Below are 15,492 nucleotides of genomic sequence, written 5' to 3' on the forward strand. Positions count from 1 at the left end.
TGACAGCTCTAACCATATGTGGTATGTGCAGCAGTGTGAGACAGGATGTTGGCTTAGTCATTTAGACATTCACCAGCCATTACTTTTCCAATGTCCATTTCTAAGGCACAACAGTTTCAACTCCAACTCTCCAGAGGGAAAGTGAGGAACCTCAGGTTTACCTTCTTTCTCTTTTCCTATTTACCTCCCCGTCTCCTCACTAGAGTTAGAACCCCTTTAAGTACTACTCTCTGACTTTTGTGAGCATGTCTTAAAATGTATTTCATTTGTGTGACTCCACCCAGCAACTTGACATTTGGAAAAGACCCACCAGAACTTAACAGTACTAGAAATAATAACAAAAGAACAACTTTCTCTTCCTTAAATAGCAAGATGAGAAAAATGTACGGTTGCCTATTTGTACAAGAATCATGAGTTCAGGAAACTCTTTCTAGACTTTATGTTTGATTATGTCAAATTACTGTGTCACAGGCCTGCTTGAGACCAGACCGGCCTTCTTCATAATACTTGTCTTTGTTTTTAGCACTTATTTGATGATTCTCTACCTTTTTGACTCGACTGAAAATCTTCGAGGACAAAGACCATTGCTTTTGATGTTTAATGTATCACTGTGGTAGTTTGAATGAAAAATGTCCCTTACAGGTTCGGGAGTTCAAGCACTTGGCTCCTTGCTGGTGAAGCTACTTGGGAGAGGTTATGGAATCTTCCTGAGGTGAAGCCTTGTTGGAGGAAGTATGTCATAGGGAGTGGACCTTGAGAGCATAAAGACTCAGCCCACTTCTAGTTCCACCTTTCTGTTTTCCTTTGTGCCCAGGAGATATGATGGCTCAATTGGTGCTTTGGCTGCCACCATACCGTCCTCTCCATTATGCAATTTCCATCTGGAATCATAAACCAAAATAAGATATATTGATATAATCCTTTTATATAAAAATAATTCCTTTTATTGTAGTGACAACTTTAGAGTTTTGGTTTATATTAAAAAAAATAGAAATGTTATAAGAATATGTTTTCGTTTTGACCCAGGTGTGGGATATGGGGCCACTTCAGATTGTCTACAGCAGCTGACTATTTGCCTTATGCTCTAGTGTTTTATTTTGCCAACTGTGGATAGTTTCTGAGACTTTGGTAACATTTGGAATTCTGGGATTTTTTTTTCAGAGGTTATATAAATGCTAAAGAGGTTATATAAATCCCAAGAGGTATGGGGAATTGTTGGTTGTTGTTGGTTGTTGTTGGTTGCTGTTGGTTGTTGTTGGTTGCTGTTGACTGTTGTTGGCTGCTGTTGGTTGTTGTTGGTTGTTGTTGGTTGTTGTTGGTTGCTGTTGACTGTTGTTGGCTGCTGTTGGTTGTTGTTGGTTGCTGTTGGTTGCTGTTGACTGTTGTTGGCTGCTGTTGGTTGCTGGCTGCTGTTGGTTGCTGTTGACTGTTGTTGGCTGCTGTTGGTTGCTGTTGGCTGTTGTTGGTTACTGTTGGTTGTTGTTGCTTGCTCTTGGTTGTTGTTTGTTGCTGTTGGTTGTTGTTGGTTGCTGTTGGTTGTTGTTGGTTACTGTTGGTTGTTGTTGCTTGCTATTTGTTATGTAGTCATGTGCAAAGAAGAAACAACAACAAGAATAAATTACGATATCCTGATGGCGAATATCAAACTTGCCCCAAGGAACTTGATACCCTTAATCTGCAGGAAGTGGTCTAATGATAATATCACCCATTTCTGACCCTTGACTTTATTCAGAGATCTCTTTCCTTTCCTCTTTATCCTCTTTTCCTTCTTATCTAGTGTTAAGGGGTTGAAATGGTAGAAGAAAAAGGGTAGAGAAAGGTAGAAGGAAGAAGAACCAATAAGGTAGCAAAAGACACCTACATTCTATAAGTCGCTTATGGTTATGGTGTTTTATCACAGCAACAGAAAAGATACCAATACAATAAATTTAATGTGGACAGAGTGTGGGAGTTGATAATATATCAACAAACACTGCTATACTGCACATCATCAACATTGAGAATTTGTATATAATGATGTTGACAATATCTCTTATGCTATTTCTTCTCTTATTGAGGAGCAGGCAGAAATGTTTACTTTCTAAAGGAGGATGTGGCAAAATGAATAAAGTTATAAGTTTAAATATTAAGTGTCTTGGGAAGTAGAGAGTAGATCCATGTATCTCATGGGAATAGTGGTATCTTCTATCATCTGTATAGTTCACATTCTCTTACTGGCATCACCAAAGTTTCACTGATAGAACCAAGCAATACAGGACCCAGAATACTTCCCATCAATGTGTTAAGCCATAGTTCATAGTTCAAAAGGCCATGGCATCACATGGTGCTATATTGCAACTAGCCTGGGATTAGATAGGATTAGGCAAGAAGCCTCCAGGAAATCTTGGCCATCTAGGAAGTCATCTTTCCTCTTCCTCCTCCTCCTCCTCCTCTTCCTCCTCCTCCTCCTCCTTCTCCTTCTCTTTCTTCTCCTCTTCCTTTCTCTTCTTCTTCCTCCTCCTCCTCCTCCTCCTCCTTCTCTTCCTCCTCCTCCTCCTTTCTCTTCTTCCTCCTCCTCCTCCTCCTCCTTCTCTTCCTCCTCCTCTTCTTCTCCTCATCCTCTTCTTCTTTCTTCTTCTCCTTTTCCTCCTCCTCCTCTTCCTTCTTCTTCTCAATAATTTATTTTTTTCACTGTACATCCTGATTGCAGTCCCCCTCCCCCTCCACTCCCAGCCTCACTCTTACAAATCCCTCCAAGGAGAAGGGGAGCCCCCCCCCCCCGATCCACCCTGCCCTAGAACATCTAGTCCCAGCAGAACTGAGCAGATTCTCTCCCACTGAGACCCAACCAGGCAGTACAATTAGGGGAAATGGATCCAATGGCAGGCAACAGAGACAGAGAAAGTCCCTGCTCTGATTGTTAGAAGACACACATGACAACCAAGCTATATATCTGCTACAAAAGTGTAGGGGTTCTAGGCCCAGCCACTGCATGCTCTTTGGTTGGTGGTTCAGTCTCTGTGAAGTTAATTGTCTCTGTAGGTCTTTTTGTGGTGTCCTTGACTCCTCCAGCTCTCTCACTTCTATCCTCCACTCTTCTAAAAGACTCTCTGAACTCCAACTGATGTTTGGCTGTGGGTCTCTACATCTGTTTTCATCTGCTGCTGGATGAAGCCTCTCAGGAGACAGGTATGTTAGAAAACAGCAAAGTTTCATTAATAGTGTCAGGGGTTGGATCTATCCTATGGAGTGGGTCTCAAGTTGGGCCAGCCATTGGTTGATCATTCCTTTAATCTCTGTTCTATCTTTATGCCTGTGCATCTTGTAGGCAGAAGAAATTTTGGATAAAGGTTTTGTGGCTGGGTTTATGTCCCCCTCTCTCCATCTGAAGTCCTGCATGGCTATGGGAGGTAGCCACTTCAGTCTCTGTATCCCCTGCTGGTAGGAATCTCAGTTAGGGTCACCCCTGTCATGGTTTGAATATGCTTGGCCCAGGGAGTGGCACTATTTGGAGGTGTGGCTTTGTTCAGGTAGGTGTGTCACTGTGGGCATGGGCTTTAAGACATTTTTCCTAGCTACCTGGAAGCCAGTCTTCTCCTAGTAGCCATCAGATGAAGATGTAGATCTCTGAGCTCCTCCTGCACCATGTCTGCCTGGATGCTCTCATGCTCCTGCCTTGATGATAATGGACGGAACCTCTGAGACTATAAGCCAGCCCTAATTCAATATTCTTCTTGAGTTCTTTATATATTTTGCATATTAGTCTTTTGTTGAATGTTAAGTTGGTGAAGATCTTTTCCCACTCTGTAGGTTGCCCTTCTATCCTACAAACAGTGTCCTTAGCCTTGCAAAAGCTTTTCAATTTCATGAGGTCTCATTTATAAATTGCTGATCATAGTGACTGAGCTATTGGTATTCTGTTCAGGAATTTGTCTCCTGTGCCAATGTGTTCAAGGCAGTTCCTCACTTTCTCTCTATTAGAGTTAGTCTGGTTTTATGTTGAGATCTTTGATCCACATGGACTTGAGTTTTGTGCAGGGTGGTAGTTATGGGTCTATTTGCTTTCTTTTTCATTCAGGCATCCAGTTAGATGAGCACTATTTGTTGAAGATGCTTTCTTTTTTCCATTTTATGGTTTTGGATTCTTTGTCAAATATCAAGTGTCCATATGTGTGTGGGTCTATCTCACTGATCAACTTGTCTGTTTTTACGCCAATACCATGTAGTCTTTTATTACCATTGCTCTATAGTATATAGCTTAAAACCAGGGATAGTGATACCTCCACAAGTTCTTTTATTTTACAGAATTGCTTTATCTATTTTGTTTTTTTCCATATGAAGTTGAGAATTGCTTTTTCAAGGTTTGTAAAGAATTTTGTTGAAAGTTTGATGAGAATTTCATTGAACTTGTAAATTGTTTTTGGTAAGATGGCCATTTTTACTATGTTAATCCTACCAATCCATGAGGATAGGAGAGCTTTCCATCTTCTGATATCTCCCTCAATTTCTTTCTTCAAAAACTTGAAGTTCTTATCATACATGTCTTTCATTTGTTTGGTTAGAGTTACACCAAGATATTTTATATTTTTTTGTGTGCCTATTGTAAAGAGTGTTTTCCTAGTTTCTTTCTTAGTCAGTTTATCATTTGTATCAAAGAGGGCTACTGATTTTTTAAAGTTAATTTTATATCCAGCCACTTTGCTGAAGGTATTTATCATCTGTAGTTCTCTGGTAGAATCTTGAGGGGGCCTAGTCAACTTCCAGCTTCACAGTGTAACCAGGCATTTTGTATGGTGATGTTTTTGCTTCTACTTATACCACCAAAAAGATTTTCTGTCTTTGTTCAGTTAATGAAGGACTGCCCAAGATCTGTGAAAATCCAGGGATGAGTCAGAACAGGTAAGGACTGGCTGTGAGGAAGGGGTATTTTTGAGAGTGGTAGTGTCCTGAAGTCTATTGGAAACATATATGGAGGTTTTCCTCAGTGTGTTCTATGGAGATATTTGATCCTCAGTACTAAAGAGATTGAGGCAGTTATATCTTCAAAAATAAGATCCAGTGAAAAGTTTGAGGTGGAAACAGCAAGTCTACAAAGTGGATACTCACGGAGGCTGATAATGATAACAGCATCAGCTATCAGTACTGTGGATACTCATGGAGGCTGATAATGATAATAACGTCAGCTATCAGTGCTTGCTTTCCAGGATGACTACCTGCCTGGCTCTATAATGGACATTTTCACACACATTAGTGCACTGAATCCTAACAACATCCTGTGAGGTAGGAATTGTATTCCATTTTTGTAAATGTGGTAGTTGGGGCATAGAGAGGTAAATTGACTTCCCAAAAGGTATTAGACAATATAGCCGAGTTGACATTGAGCAAACCAGTTATAACTTAGAAGTTCAGACACCAAAGCCCTGTCTTGTATGTACTTTATTTGATTCTAATATTAAAAAATGGAAATGTTACAAGATCTCTAGGACAAAAGAGAACTATTCTTAGAATTCTGATATGTGATTTAAAATAGCCAATACTACAAAAAAATGATAAAGGCTTTTAGCTGAGTCATTTTGAGAATCATGTACACAAATGCATAAAATATAGGTAAATATAAGTTTATTTGCCTAGATTCTTCTGAAGATATAGCCGAGCCAAAGTTTATGTATAAATACTTTGAGAAGAATTTCTAGGAAAATGGAAGTAATTGATGGAAAAGTTAACAGAGGAAAAGCCAATTAGAGATAAATTTTTTTTTTTTTTGCTGGTTGATTATTGATTATGCCAGAACCTTCTGAGGAACCTGGTGAAGTATGACAAAGCACTGCCATTTGGGGGATGGGAGAGAAAAAGATTATATGCTGACATTTGTTCCATTCAGGAGTAGTTTACTACATATGGACATCTGTGGGCTATACATGTCAGTGCCACAAGTTTCCTGTCAGTGTCCCAGGAGCTGTGAATGTGCTCCTGAGGCTCTGGGACTATGCTCTGCACCCCCAGCCCCAGATGCTGAGAAGCTGAGGTGGAGGACAAGTTGAGCTCAACAATTTCAAGTTTACTGGAACAACACCAGGAGACCCCATGTCCATCGTACCATTTCATGAGGGAGGTTTGTTGATGAATGGCTGCAGTTTTTCAGCTTCTTAATGAGTTTACCTGTCATGCAGTTTTAGACTTCTTCTCACATGCTTCCATGTTTAGTATGTGTTGTTCATTCTGCTTCAATCTTCAATCACTGTCTTAGTCGCTTTTCTATTGTTGTGCCAAAATACCAGGTGATTTGCTCAAGAAAACATTTAAGTAGGCTTACAGTTTCAAAGGATTAGAGTCCATGATGGTGGAGCAAAAGCATTGTGAAAGGAAAAGCTGAGAGCTTACATCATGATACACAAGTAGTTGGCAGAGAAAGGCACACTGAGGATGGCAGGAATCTTTTGAAACTTCAAATCAAACCCCTAGTGACACATCTCCACCAATTAGGCCACACCTTCTAATCCTCTCCAAAGAGTTCCACCAACTGAGGACCAGGTATTTAAACATGTGAGTCTCTGGGGGCTGTTCCCATTTGAGCTACCACAGTAGGCAAAAAAAATGCCTTTAATGCCTGAACAAAGAAGATACAGCTGAGCAGAAAGAGATTCTTCACTGAGCCATGGCAAGCAAGATGTTTCCAGGTTACAGGTTAGGAAGCGAGGCTAAACTTGCAGAAGGCAGTCCCAAGATCAGCAGTGTGCACAGGAGAATTCTTGTATCCTAACTCACCCCTTCAGGAACATGTGGTGCTAATGTGTGGACTTCAATGACAATAATTATTATATGCATATGATTTTTTTCTAAAAATTATATTAAGGTCTTAGACCTACGTATTATAATTATAATATCTCTTAGTCCATCTAATCTTTTCCTCATTGTGTTACCATAGAAACAGAGCATAGCTGACTGTTTTTAATTTAGGTTCCAATTGTTATAGGCTATTTTTAATTTTACTATTAAGATCATATAAAACCAAATATTATTTTAGTCTTCATTCTCACTAAATATAAAATTCAGGCTAATTTTTAAGAGGTTGGAGCTTTATTTCACTGTGTCAAGGAAGAGAAGCTCATTAGCTGATATAGAGAAGATGGGCTAAAAGTTGAACAAACTTTTAGTATTAAAAGTAGAAATTATCAGCTGCAAGCCACCACATTAATAATTCAGAGGTATTGGACAGAAGAAAGTATTGTCTGCCCCAGACCTGGAGTTATGATGCGGGTGCTGGGAATTGAACCTGAAACCTCTGGAAGACTAGCCAGTACACTTATCCACTTAGTCACCTCCCTAGCCCTAAATCTCTTTCCTTTATCCATAGTGACAGGTTGTAGTAGTTACTTTTCTCATTACTATAACCAAATACCCCATACAAGAATGTTATGGGACATGACTTAAGGTCCATCGTGGCAGAGAAAGCATGGCCGCATGAATGTGAAACAGCTAGTCACACTATGTGCAGTCAGAGAGCAAGAGAGAGGCAAATGCTGATGCTCTTCTGGCTTCTTCCCCTTTTTATCCAGGCTGGGACCCCAGCTCATGGATGGTGCCACTTATATATAGGCAGGTTCTTCTTCCTCTTTATTAAGATGGCAACCACTGCCGGGTGGTGGTGGCACACATCTTTAATCCCAGCACTTGGGAGGCAGAGGCAGGTGGATTTCTGAGTTCAAGGCCAGTCTGGTCTACAGAGTGAGTTCTAGGACAGCCAGGGCTACATAGATAAACCCTGTCTCGAAAAAAAAAAAAAAAAAAAAAAAAAAGATGGCAACCACCCTACAGACACACCCAGATGTGTGTTTGCTAGGTGACTGCAGATATAGTCAACTTGACAGTGACTATCAAATGTCACAAGGGTGGTATAACCTATTGCATAGCATCACACTGAAGATGTGAATGAGGCTATACAGGACATAGTTTCATTGCAAAGGACATAGTAAATAATTCCATTCGTATAAACTGATTTCAAATATGAACTATGCATTGTGTTCTGGCTCTGGGCCCACAGTTACAGACCCCATCAGACTGTAACACAGTCTGTTAACATCTTCTGTTTCTTTCTCCTGTGTGTTAAGTTCTTGCTCAGATTTTATTCCTTTACAAAAAAAATTCCTCTACTGAATTTAATCAAGTATAACCCTCTTTATGTTTCAAATTTTTTTGGAAATGTAAGTTAATTGATATCTCTAACATAGAAAGAAAAAAAAAAAGCCAAAATATTTTAATCCTAAAGAGCTTAAAGCCCTTGATGGCCAGAATAGAAATGTATGACTAATAACAGAGAAAGTCCAGGATTTGGAGTAGCTCCTAGACAGACAGCCTGCAGATCATAAGGCAAGGCACAACTAAAGGAGGTGTATCGGGCACTACTCTAGTTGCTGTGGAATATAGCTCTCCAAAGCAACATGAAGGCGGATGCTTTGTCTTGGCTCACAGTTGAAAGGACACAGTCCAACCTGGCAGGCAAGGTGTGGTGGCAGGGATCTGGGGAAGCCAGCTCCAGTGCCAGCATAGCAGTCAAAAAGCAGGGATGGCTGATTCTCAGCTAACTTTCTCCTTCTTTTTCAGAGTCAAGCTGATGGAGTGATGATGGTTACCTTCAAAGTGGGTTCCTTGCTCAGTTAAACCTTCCTGGAAATCTCTCCCCCCCCAACACCAATAATTGTTTTATTGATTCTTTGGGAATTTCATCTCATACAAGCCTGATCACTTACCTCCCAGTCCTTCTGTGTCTGCACCATCAGCCTTTGTGACCTTCCCCCCAACAAAACAGAACAGAACAAAACAAAAGGTCAGATTTGTGTCGTCCACACACTTAACTGGAGTGTGATCAAATTCCTCATGGTCCACCCACCAAAGAAAAATTGAGTCCTTTTCCACTAGCATCTCTGCCAGAAGCCATCAGCTGTGGAGAGCTACACTTCAGCATCTTTGCCACATCTCCTTGATAGCTTCCATTTTAGGCTGTTAATCTAGGGGAAGCAACTAGGGTGGGGGTTGCCATAGAAACCTCCCATGTTCCCCTTTCTCAGTTGGTGTCTGCAGTCATTCACATCACTGCTGAAGTAGTTCTCCTGCTCTTTATAGTCATCTGGAGCTCAGATCATGGGCCCCCTCATCATTTCTGGTAACAGCACAGATCAGAACACAGCTCCCAGCTGCAGCAGAACCATGGACACAGATAAGACCATCGGAGGCAGCCTAGACCACGGATACCATCTTGGCCTCAGGTGGCAGCACACGCCACCCAGATCAGGATAGTCCTTGGCAGCAACACAGCCCACAGACATCAATAGGGCTTCAGGCCACAGCACAGACTATGGACATAAATAGCCTTTGATAATAGCAAGGGCTTCAGACATTAAAACAGACCCCTGCCATAGCAGGACCACAGACCCAGACATGGTTCTCAGCTACAGCAGGGACCAGCCTGGACACTACCATGGCCTTAGGTGGCAAGCACAGGCCACTCAAATCAATATGTCTCCCAGCAGCAGCGTGGCTCAGACTGAATCAACATGGCCTCAGGCTGTAGCACAGAGCATGGACATCCATCTGATTGGCCTTCAGTGGTTCACATAGGCCTAACATTAACACGTACCTTGGCTGCTGTAGGATCAGGGACCCAGACATGGCCTTTAGTGGCAGCAAGGGCCCAGACACCACCATGGTCTCAGGCAGCAGTGCAGATCATTTTATTCCACCCTGGGCCTCATGGAATGGTGATGGCTATCTTCAGAATGAGTCTTCCTTACTTAAACTTTTCTGGAAATGTTCTTACAGACACAGACCCAGGGGTGTGTTTCCATAGTGATTATAAATCCATCAAACTGACAGGGAAGATGAATCATCATAAGAAGCTAGGTAGTCAAAACAATGCCATAGAAAGTCTTCCACCAAGGATTTCTGGTCATCTCCCAGAACCACCTAAACTACTGGCTTCAGGTAATGGGGACCACATTTCTTCTGATCAGTGTATGGAGGAATGATTTTTTTTCTTTAGTTTTACATTTCTCTATTTCCATTTTCCCATGCTTTCCCTAATCTTGATGGTATATTTTTGTGTGAGTGTTTTGCCTGCATGTAAGAATGAATGCATACCATGTGCATACCTGGTACCCGAGGCCAGGAGAGGGTTTCAGAACCTCCAGAATTGGAGCTAGAGAAGGTTGCAAGCTGCTTTGTGGGCCTGGGGAGCCCAGCTAGGGCCCTTTGCAAGAGCAGTCTGTGCTTAAAACCTCAGAGCCACCTCACCATCCCCCCAAGTTACGTCTCCTTCTCAAGGCTTACATTTCCAAAAGTGTGCCTGTCCAATTAGCTAACATCAGGTCCCCTGACCACACTTGGGTTCCCATACATTCACAGGGTTTTTTTTTTGGTTTTGGTTTTGTTTTGTTTTGTTTTTTGTTTTGGGGATTTTTTGACTCTGCTTTCAACTGAAAGTAAAACTTCCTGTACCTTGGGAGAAGGTCTTGATTGCCAAAAATTAAAGTAGAAGTTAAAAAAAAAAATTGACCAAAGTGTATCCCAATTGAATACTTAACATCCACTGATACCCTTTCCTTGCATTTACACCTAAAAACACATAGAATTTATATTTTACTTAAGGCTGAAAAATCACTCAGTGTTCCCACATTAGACATTGTGGATTGGATGTGAAATAGTCCCCTGATGTTCACGTGCCGAAGATGATCCTCCCAGTTCTAGCGTTCAGGAAGGGGACTTTTAAAATGTGATTGGATCATGTTGGTTCTGACCAATGAGTGCATGAACCTATTGATGGACTCATAATAGATGGCTGGAATCAGACGGAATTCCAGAAGGTGGGGCTGGATGAAAGGGAGTGGGGTGCAGGGAGCTTGGCGTCTCACCTCTCATCTTCATTCTTGCTTCCTGGCTGCCACCGGGTAGGCAGTGTCACACGGTCAGTCCTGACCTGGTGAGCTTCTGTCTTGCTTCAGGCCCAAGGCAATAGGAGCAGTCGACCTTGCGGGAAGCTTCTGAAATGGTGAGCCAGAACCTTTATTCCCTTAGCTTGCTTATGCGCACATTTTTCTGTCACTGGAGACAACTCAAAAAGTTTTGTCAGTTATCCTTTCCAGATTTTAGTACGGTAGCAAGTATTCTGTTTTCATATTCTTTAGTTTGTGGACTGTAACCCATGCCTGTCAGTACATCCTATAAAATAGGAGAGGAGAAGGAAAATAGTAGAAAAGGCAGTTAGCACTCCCCAAGTGTGATACGGCAAGGGATGGGAGAGCAACAGGAGCTACAGACCTTCTTTCTGTGAAGGATTGAGGCTGTGGCTATTTCCACTTTGCAGCTTTAAGGGACATCATCTTCCAAAGTGCGCTCTGAGTAAGGATGTGAATTCAGACCTGGCCACTGGCCCGGAGTCTAGGGAGTCAAGTGTGCTGTTTCTTTAAGCAAGGTGGTGCCAGTGAGCTCGACTTCATTCTCTCTCAGCCAGGGTTCTCGGTGGATCATTCACCAGATGATCATGTTGGTTTTCTCTTTTGTTCTCAATGTGACAAATTATTTTCATTCACTTCAATATTAAACCAGTGTTGTACTGCTAAGAGAAGTCCAACTGGTGTGATGTATTATCTTTCTACACCAGCATAGTTGGATGTAGTTGGCTAATACTAATTTGCATTTCTCTGTCTGTTATTTTTCTTTCTTCTACTACCTTTATTAATATTTGATATTCAATCTAACATTAACATCAGAAGATGAAAAGTGATTTTCCCCCTTTCTCTATTTTTAATAGTTTTTAAAATATATTTTTGTTTCCAAAAGATTTGGTATAAATTGTTAATAGTCTAGATTTGCATTTTCATTTCTAGAAAAAATTAAGCATTTACTTCAGTTAATTTGGTTATTGGAGAGTGACCAGACTTTCTATTTATTTTTATGCAGGTATTGTTAAAATATATTTTTTATGATTTTGTCTATTTCTTCCAAGTTTTCAAATTTATTGTCAAAAATGTTCATTTAATTTTTTAAATGCAGGTGGCATTTGTAAAATATTCCTTTTAATACTACTTGACATGTCTCATTTTTAAGTATTGATTAAATTTGGTTAATAGAATTTGGTTAATTTAACCTTTTTAAAGTTTTAACCAACTTTTTGGCTGGGTCTGTCTGTTTAATAGTTAAATCATTTTCTCCTTTCTTATACTCCTGTCTACCTTTTTTATCATATTTATTTGTTATTTATTTTTACTAATGTAAGCATTTAACATTTTAGGTTTTTTGTAAAGAATACACTTTAGCTATAATTTGTGGGATTTATATAAAGCATTTGAATTCATCTATCTTTTAATTTTCTTTGATTTCACAGTTTTAAATGCTTCACCTTCCCTAACATCCAAGTGTGTATATATTTGTTGATACTTCCCTTGATATTATTGTGGGCAGAGAATGTAACTTGAATGATTTCACTCTTGTGACATCGCTTAGGGCTTCCTTCACCTATCCACCTTTTAAAAGTATTTATCCGGGCCTTAGTGAGATGGCTCAGTGGTTAAGAGTACTTGCTCCTTCCACAGGGAACCTGTGGTCAGTTCCCAGTATCCACATGACAGCTCAGAACTGTAACTCCAGTTCCAGGGAATCTAGTGCTGCCTTCTGGTCTCTGTAGGCATCAGACATGATCTGGTATACACATATACTCACAGGCAAAACCAAACCAAACCAACCAAACAAACAAAAAACACACAAAAAGCAAAGTAAATCAAAACTCCATGCATACATATAAAATAAAAAACTTTAAAAATATTTTCAGTATCTACTGGTGCGTCATACATTGTTAAGGGTACTGAGAATTGAGCAGTGAGTAAAACTAGTAAGATTTCCTCTTCTTGTGTGTTAAATTGGATGAAGCAGATACTAAGTAAGACTGTGTTTTTTTTTTTTAAATTAAAGAATATGTTAGTGATGGGGTACTAAAACCACAACAGGGTAATAGATTTTAAAATCTTTTAAACTTTTGATCTTCAATATGACAGCCAGTTAAGGTAGACTACAGACTATATACCAACAGCACCCTTAAGATGCATAATAATGGCTTTCCAAAGATCCCATTCCTACTTCTCAAGACTGGTGAGCATGCTTCCTTTTATGGCAAAAAGGAATTGAGGTTTGCAGGCAGGTGATATTCAGTGGGACCTGGAAATGGTTTATTGTAGTGTGTTGTTTCTACTACCTTGCTTTAAGCTCTGGGCGGACCCTGGATCAGTGGGTGAAACACACACACACACACACACACACACACACACACACACACACACACACAGAGACACACACTAACTTATTTTTAATATGCTTTAGCTCAATGGCTGGGCTCTTCTAAGTCTTTCTCAGCTATGGCACCCTTCTTTTCACTCCCAGCTCAAAACTTCCAAATCTTCCCTCAACTTTATTTGCTCAATTACTTTTAGTCCTAGCTCAGCACCCTAAATCTGTCCTCAGCTTAGGTGCGTTTTTAATCTCTCATCTGCTACTCCAGGCCCATTCAGTGAAGAGGCCAATGGCCACTCTGCCCAAGATCTCACATGGCTAGTGGCTCTTTCTCCCTCTGAAGCATGGTGAATTCTTTCCTCTCTCCTGTGTCAGCTAGCCTGACAGCAGAAAACTGGAAGTCCTGCCCAACCATTGGCTGGTGCAGTGACTTGATTTTTATTTTTCTGGCACCTAGCTTAATTTTTTTTTCTCCAAACCCTATAAAACAATACATCTGTGCTGGTTTATGCCACAGGCTTAAGGGGGTGGTTACAGCAGCAATAGAAAATGAACACAGACTTTGTCTAGTAATAAGAATTTCCCCTTTTCACTGACATGGAAACCCTGGAAAGTCTAGGGAAGGGGCTGATGGAAACGGGAAGATCACTCATTCTACATGTGTTGAGCATAGACTGTAGACAATTCTCATTCCCTTCTAGCCTTTGTCTACTCTATATTTTGTTGAGGGCTCATCAGTTCATTTAAGGCTTTTATAGCTTCATGTTTTCTTGTACGTTGAGATTTCTAGTCTTTGTTGTTAGATACAATAGTCTGAATTATGCTTTCAATTGTGAAAAAAAAATCCACCAGGATTTGAAAAGAGAGATTTGATTTCCAAAATAGCCCAATATATAAAAGTAAGTGATGAGTTTGAAGCCAGCCAGCTTAGTGAAAAGTGGTGGAGACTTTGCAGAATATTAATAAAAAAAATTTTCTCATAGCAGAGAGACTATGGCAAACTCTTAGGTGACATGTAAGATGCTACTGAAGGTGTTCTTCTTGTCAAGTCTCCAAAAGTCACTGAGGCCACTTAAAAACTGTCATTGGGAAGAATTCAGAAGCATTCTGAACTAATGTGTTCATGATGGAAAGACTTTAAAGCCAAGGGCTGGGGTTTTCCAGTGGATGTAGATGCTGTAGTTAGTTCCATTGTCAGCATTATGACGACGGTAGGGACCAGACACTCAGAAGGAGATAGCGATGTCTACTCACTTTTGTGTAAATCCTGTTTGCACACACAGGATGTGTGTGTGTGTGTGTGTGTGTGTGTGTGTGTGTTTAGAAGCAGATGTAAGAGACTCAAGCTATTGGTATAGCTAGGTTATAAATACTCTCAGTTCTGAGGACAACATTGTAATGGTAAATGGTAAATGCTCTATTTATGTCAGCATACAAGGGAGGGACACTTGTTGGCTTTCTTGCTGTTATGCTTGGATAATTTCATCATTTTCTTTTCTACCAATTCTTTCTTATTTTAGAGAATTTTCCTGACTTCATGAGGTGAGGAGGATTCCTCATATTTTATCTTTAAAAGGACCAACCCTGGCTGTAGACAACATCTGGCCCTAAGCAGCTGGTCGAAATAATTACAGAATAAGTGGCCTAAAAGCTCTTTACTAGCCTTAAAATAACATCTGTATAGAATATAAATTCCATAAATACAAACCCTCCAAATTTAAATGCAATTAATATTTAATTTATGTGGATCAATGGATCTGTGATGTTGATTCTTTAAAATATCTAATTCAAAATAGTTTATATATAGCTTTAGAAAGCTCTATAATTCTTTTTTTCATTCTTAATTATATTTCTCCTATGCCAATAAATAAAATTAATTTTCCATTCTTGAATACAAATGAACTGATCCTGGAAAGAGATGGCCTTGCATTTTGATGGATTGAAAAGTTTGTCTCATGTTAAATTTAAACTTGCATAAGTAGAGATTGAATCCACTCTCATGCCATCTATGTTTTGAGTCATGAAGGCTATTATAATCACAGTAGAGTCTTTGGTTAGGGTGCTTTAGCTCAGCCCATCTTATCTCCATTTCTTTCTTAGGCCGGGTGGGGAAGAGGTGGGGGGAGGGAGACACACTACAATTGCCCTAGCACAGCCCCCATCCTGCTGGCACTGGTTGCTACTAAAGTGTGGGTGTTCTGTAACAGTCTCCACAAGAATCAAAACATTCCCTCCTGG

At 40.3% G+C, this 15,492-nt stretch overlaps 1 protein-coding gene and 1 long non-coding RNA gene across 3 annotated transcripts in view; one reads left to right on the forward strand and one right to left on the reverse strand.

Annotated features, from left to right (window-relative positions):
- Positions 1–584: 584 nt before the first annotated feature.
- Positions 585–15,492, reverse strand: part of LOC116085910 — a 19,578-nt gene continuing 4,670 nt past the window's right edge. Inside the window, exons 1-3 of one of the 2 annotated variants that reach the window (XR_004116746.1) lie at positions 10,884–11,154; positions 8,727–8,766; positions 585–881 (exon numbers count right to left, since the gene is read on the reverse strand). This is a non-coding gene — a long non-coding RNA (uncharacterized LOC116085910). Of the gene's footprint in view, positions 882–8,726; positions 8,767–10,883; positions 11,155–15,492 lie in introns of those variants that run through there. The other variant, XR_004116747.1, reaches the window with a different exon arrangement.
- The window catches only part of Igsf11 (immunoglobulin superfamily member 11), a 147,276-nt gene continuing 142,632 nt past the window's right edge, over positions 10,849–15,492 (forward strand). Inside the window, exon 1 of the mRNA XM_031363881.1 lies at positions 10,849–11,020. The gene's annotated coding sequence lies outside the window, so the exon portion shown is untranslated. The remainder of the gene's footprint in view (positions 11,021–15,492) is intronic.

Source organism: Mastomys coucha, unplaced genomic scaffold (assembly GCF_008632895.1).
Source record: "Mastomys coucha isolate ucsf_1 unplaced genomic scaffold, UCSF_Mcou_1 pScaffold12, whole genome shotgun sequence".
In the NCBI taxonomy this organism is placed as follows: domain Eukaryota; kingdom Metazoa; phylum Chordata; class Mammalia; order Rodentia; family Muridae; genus Mastomys; species Mastomys coucha.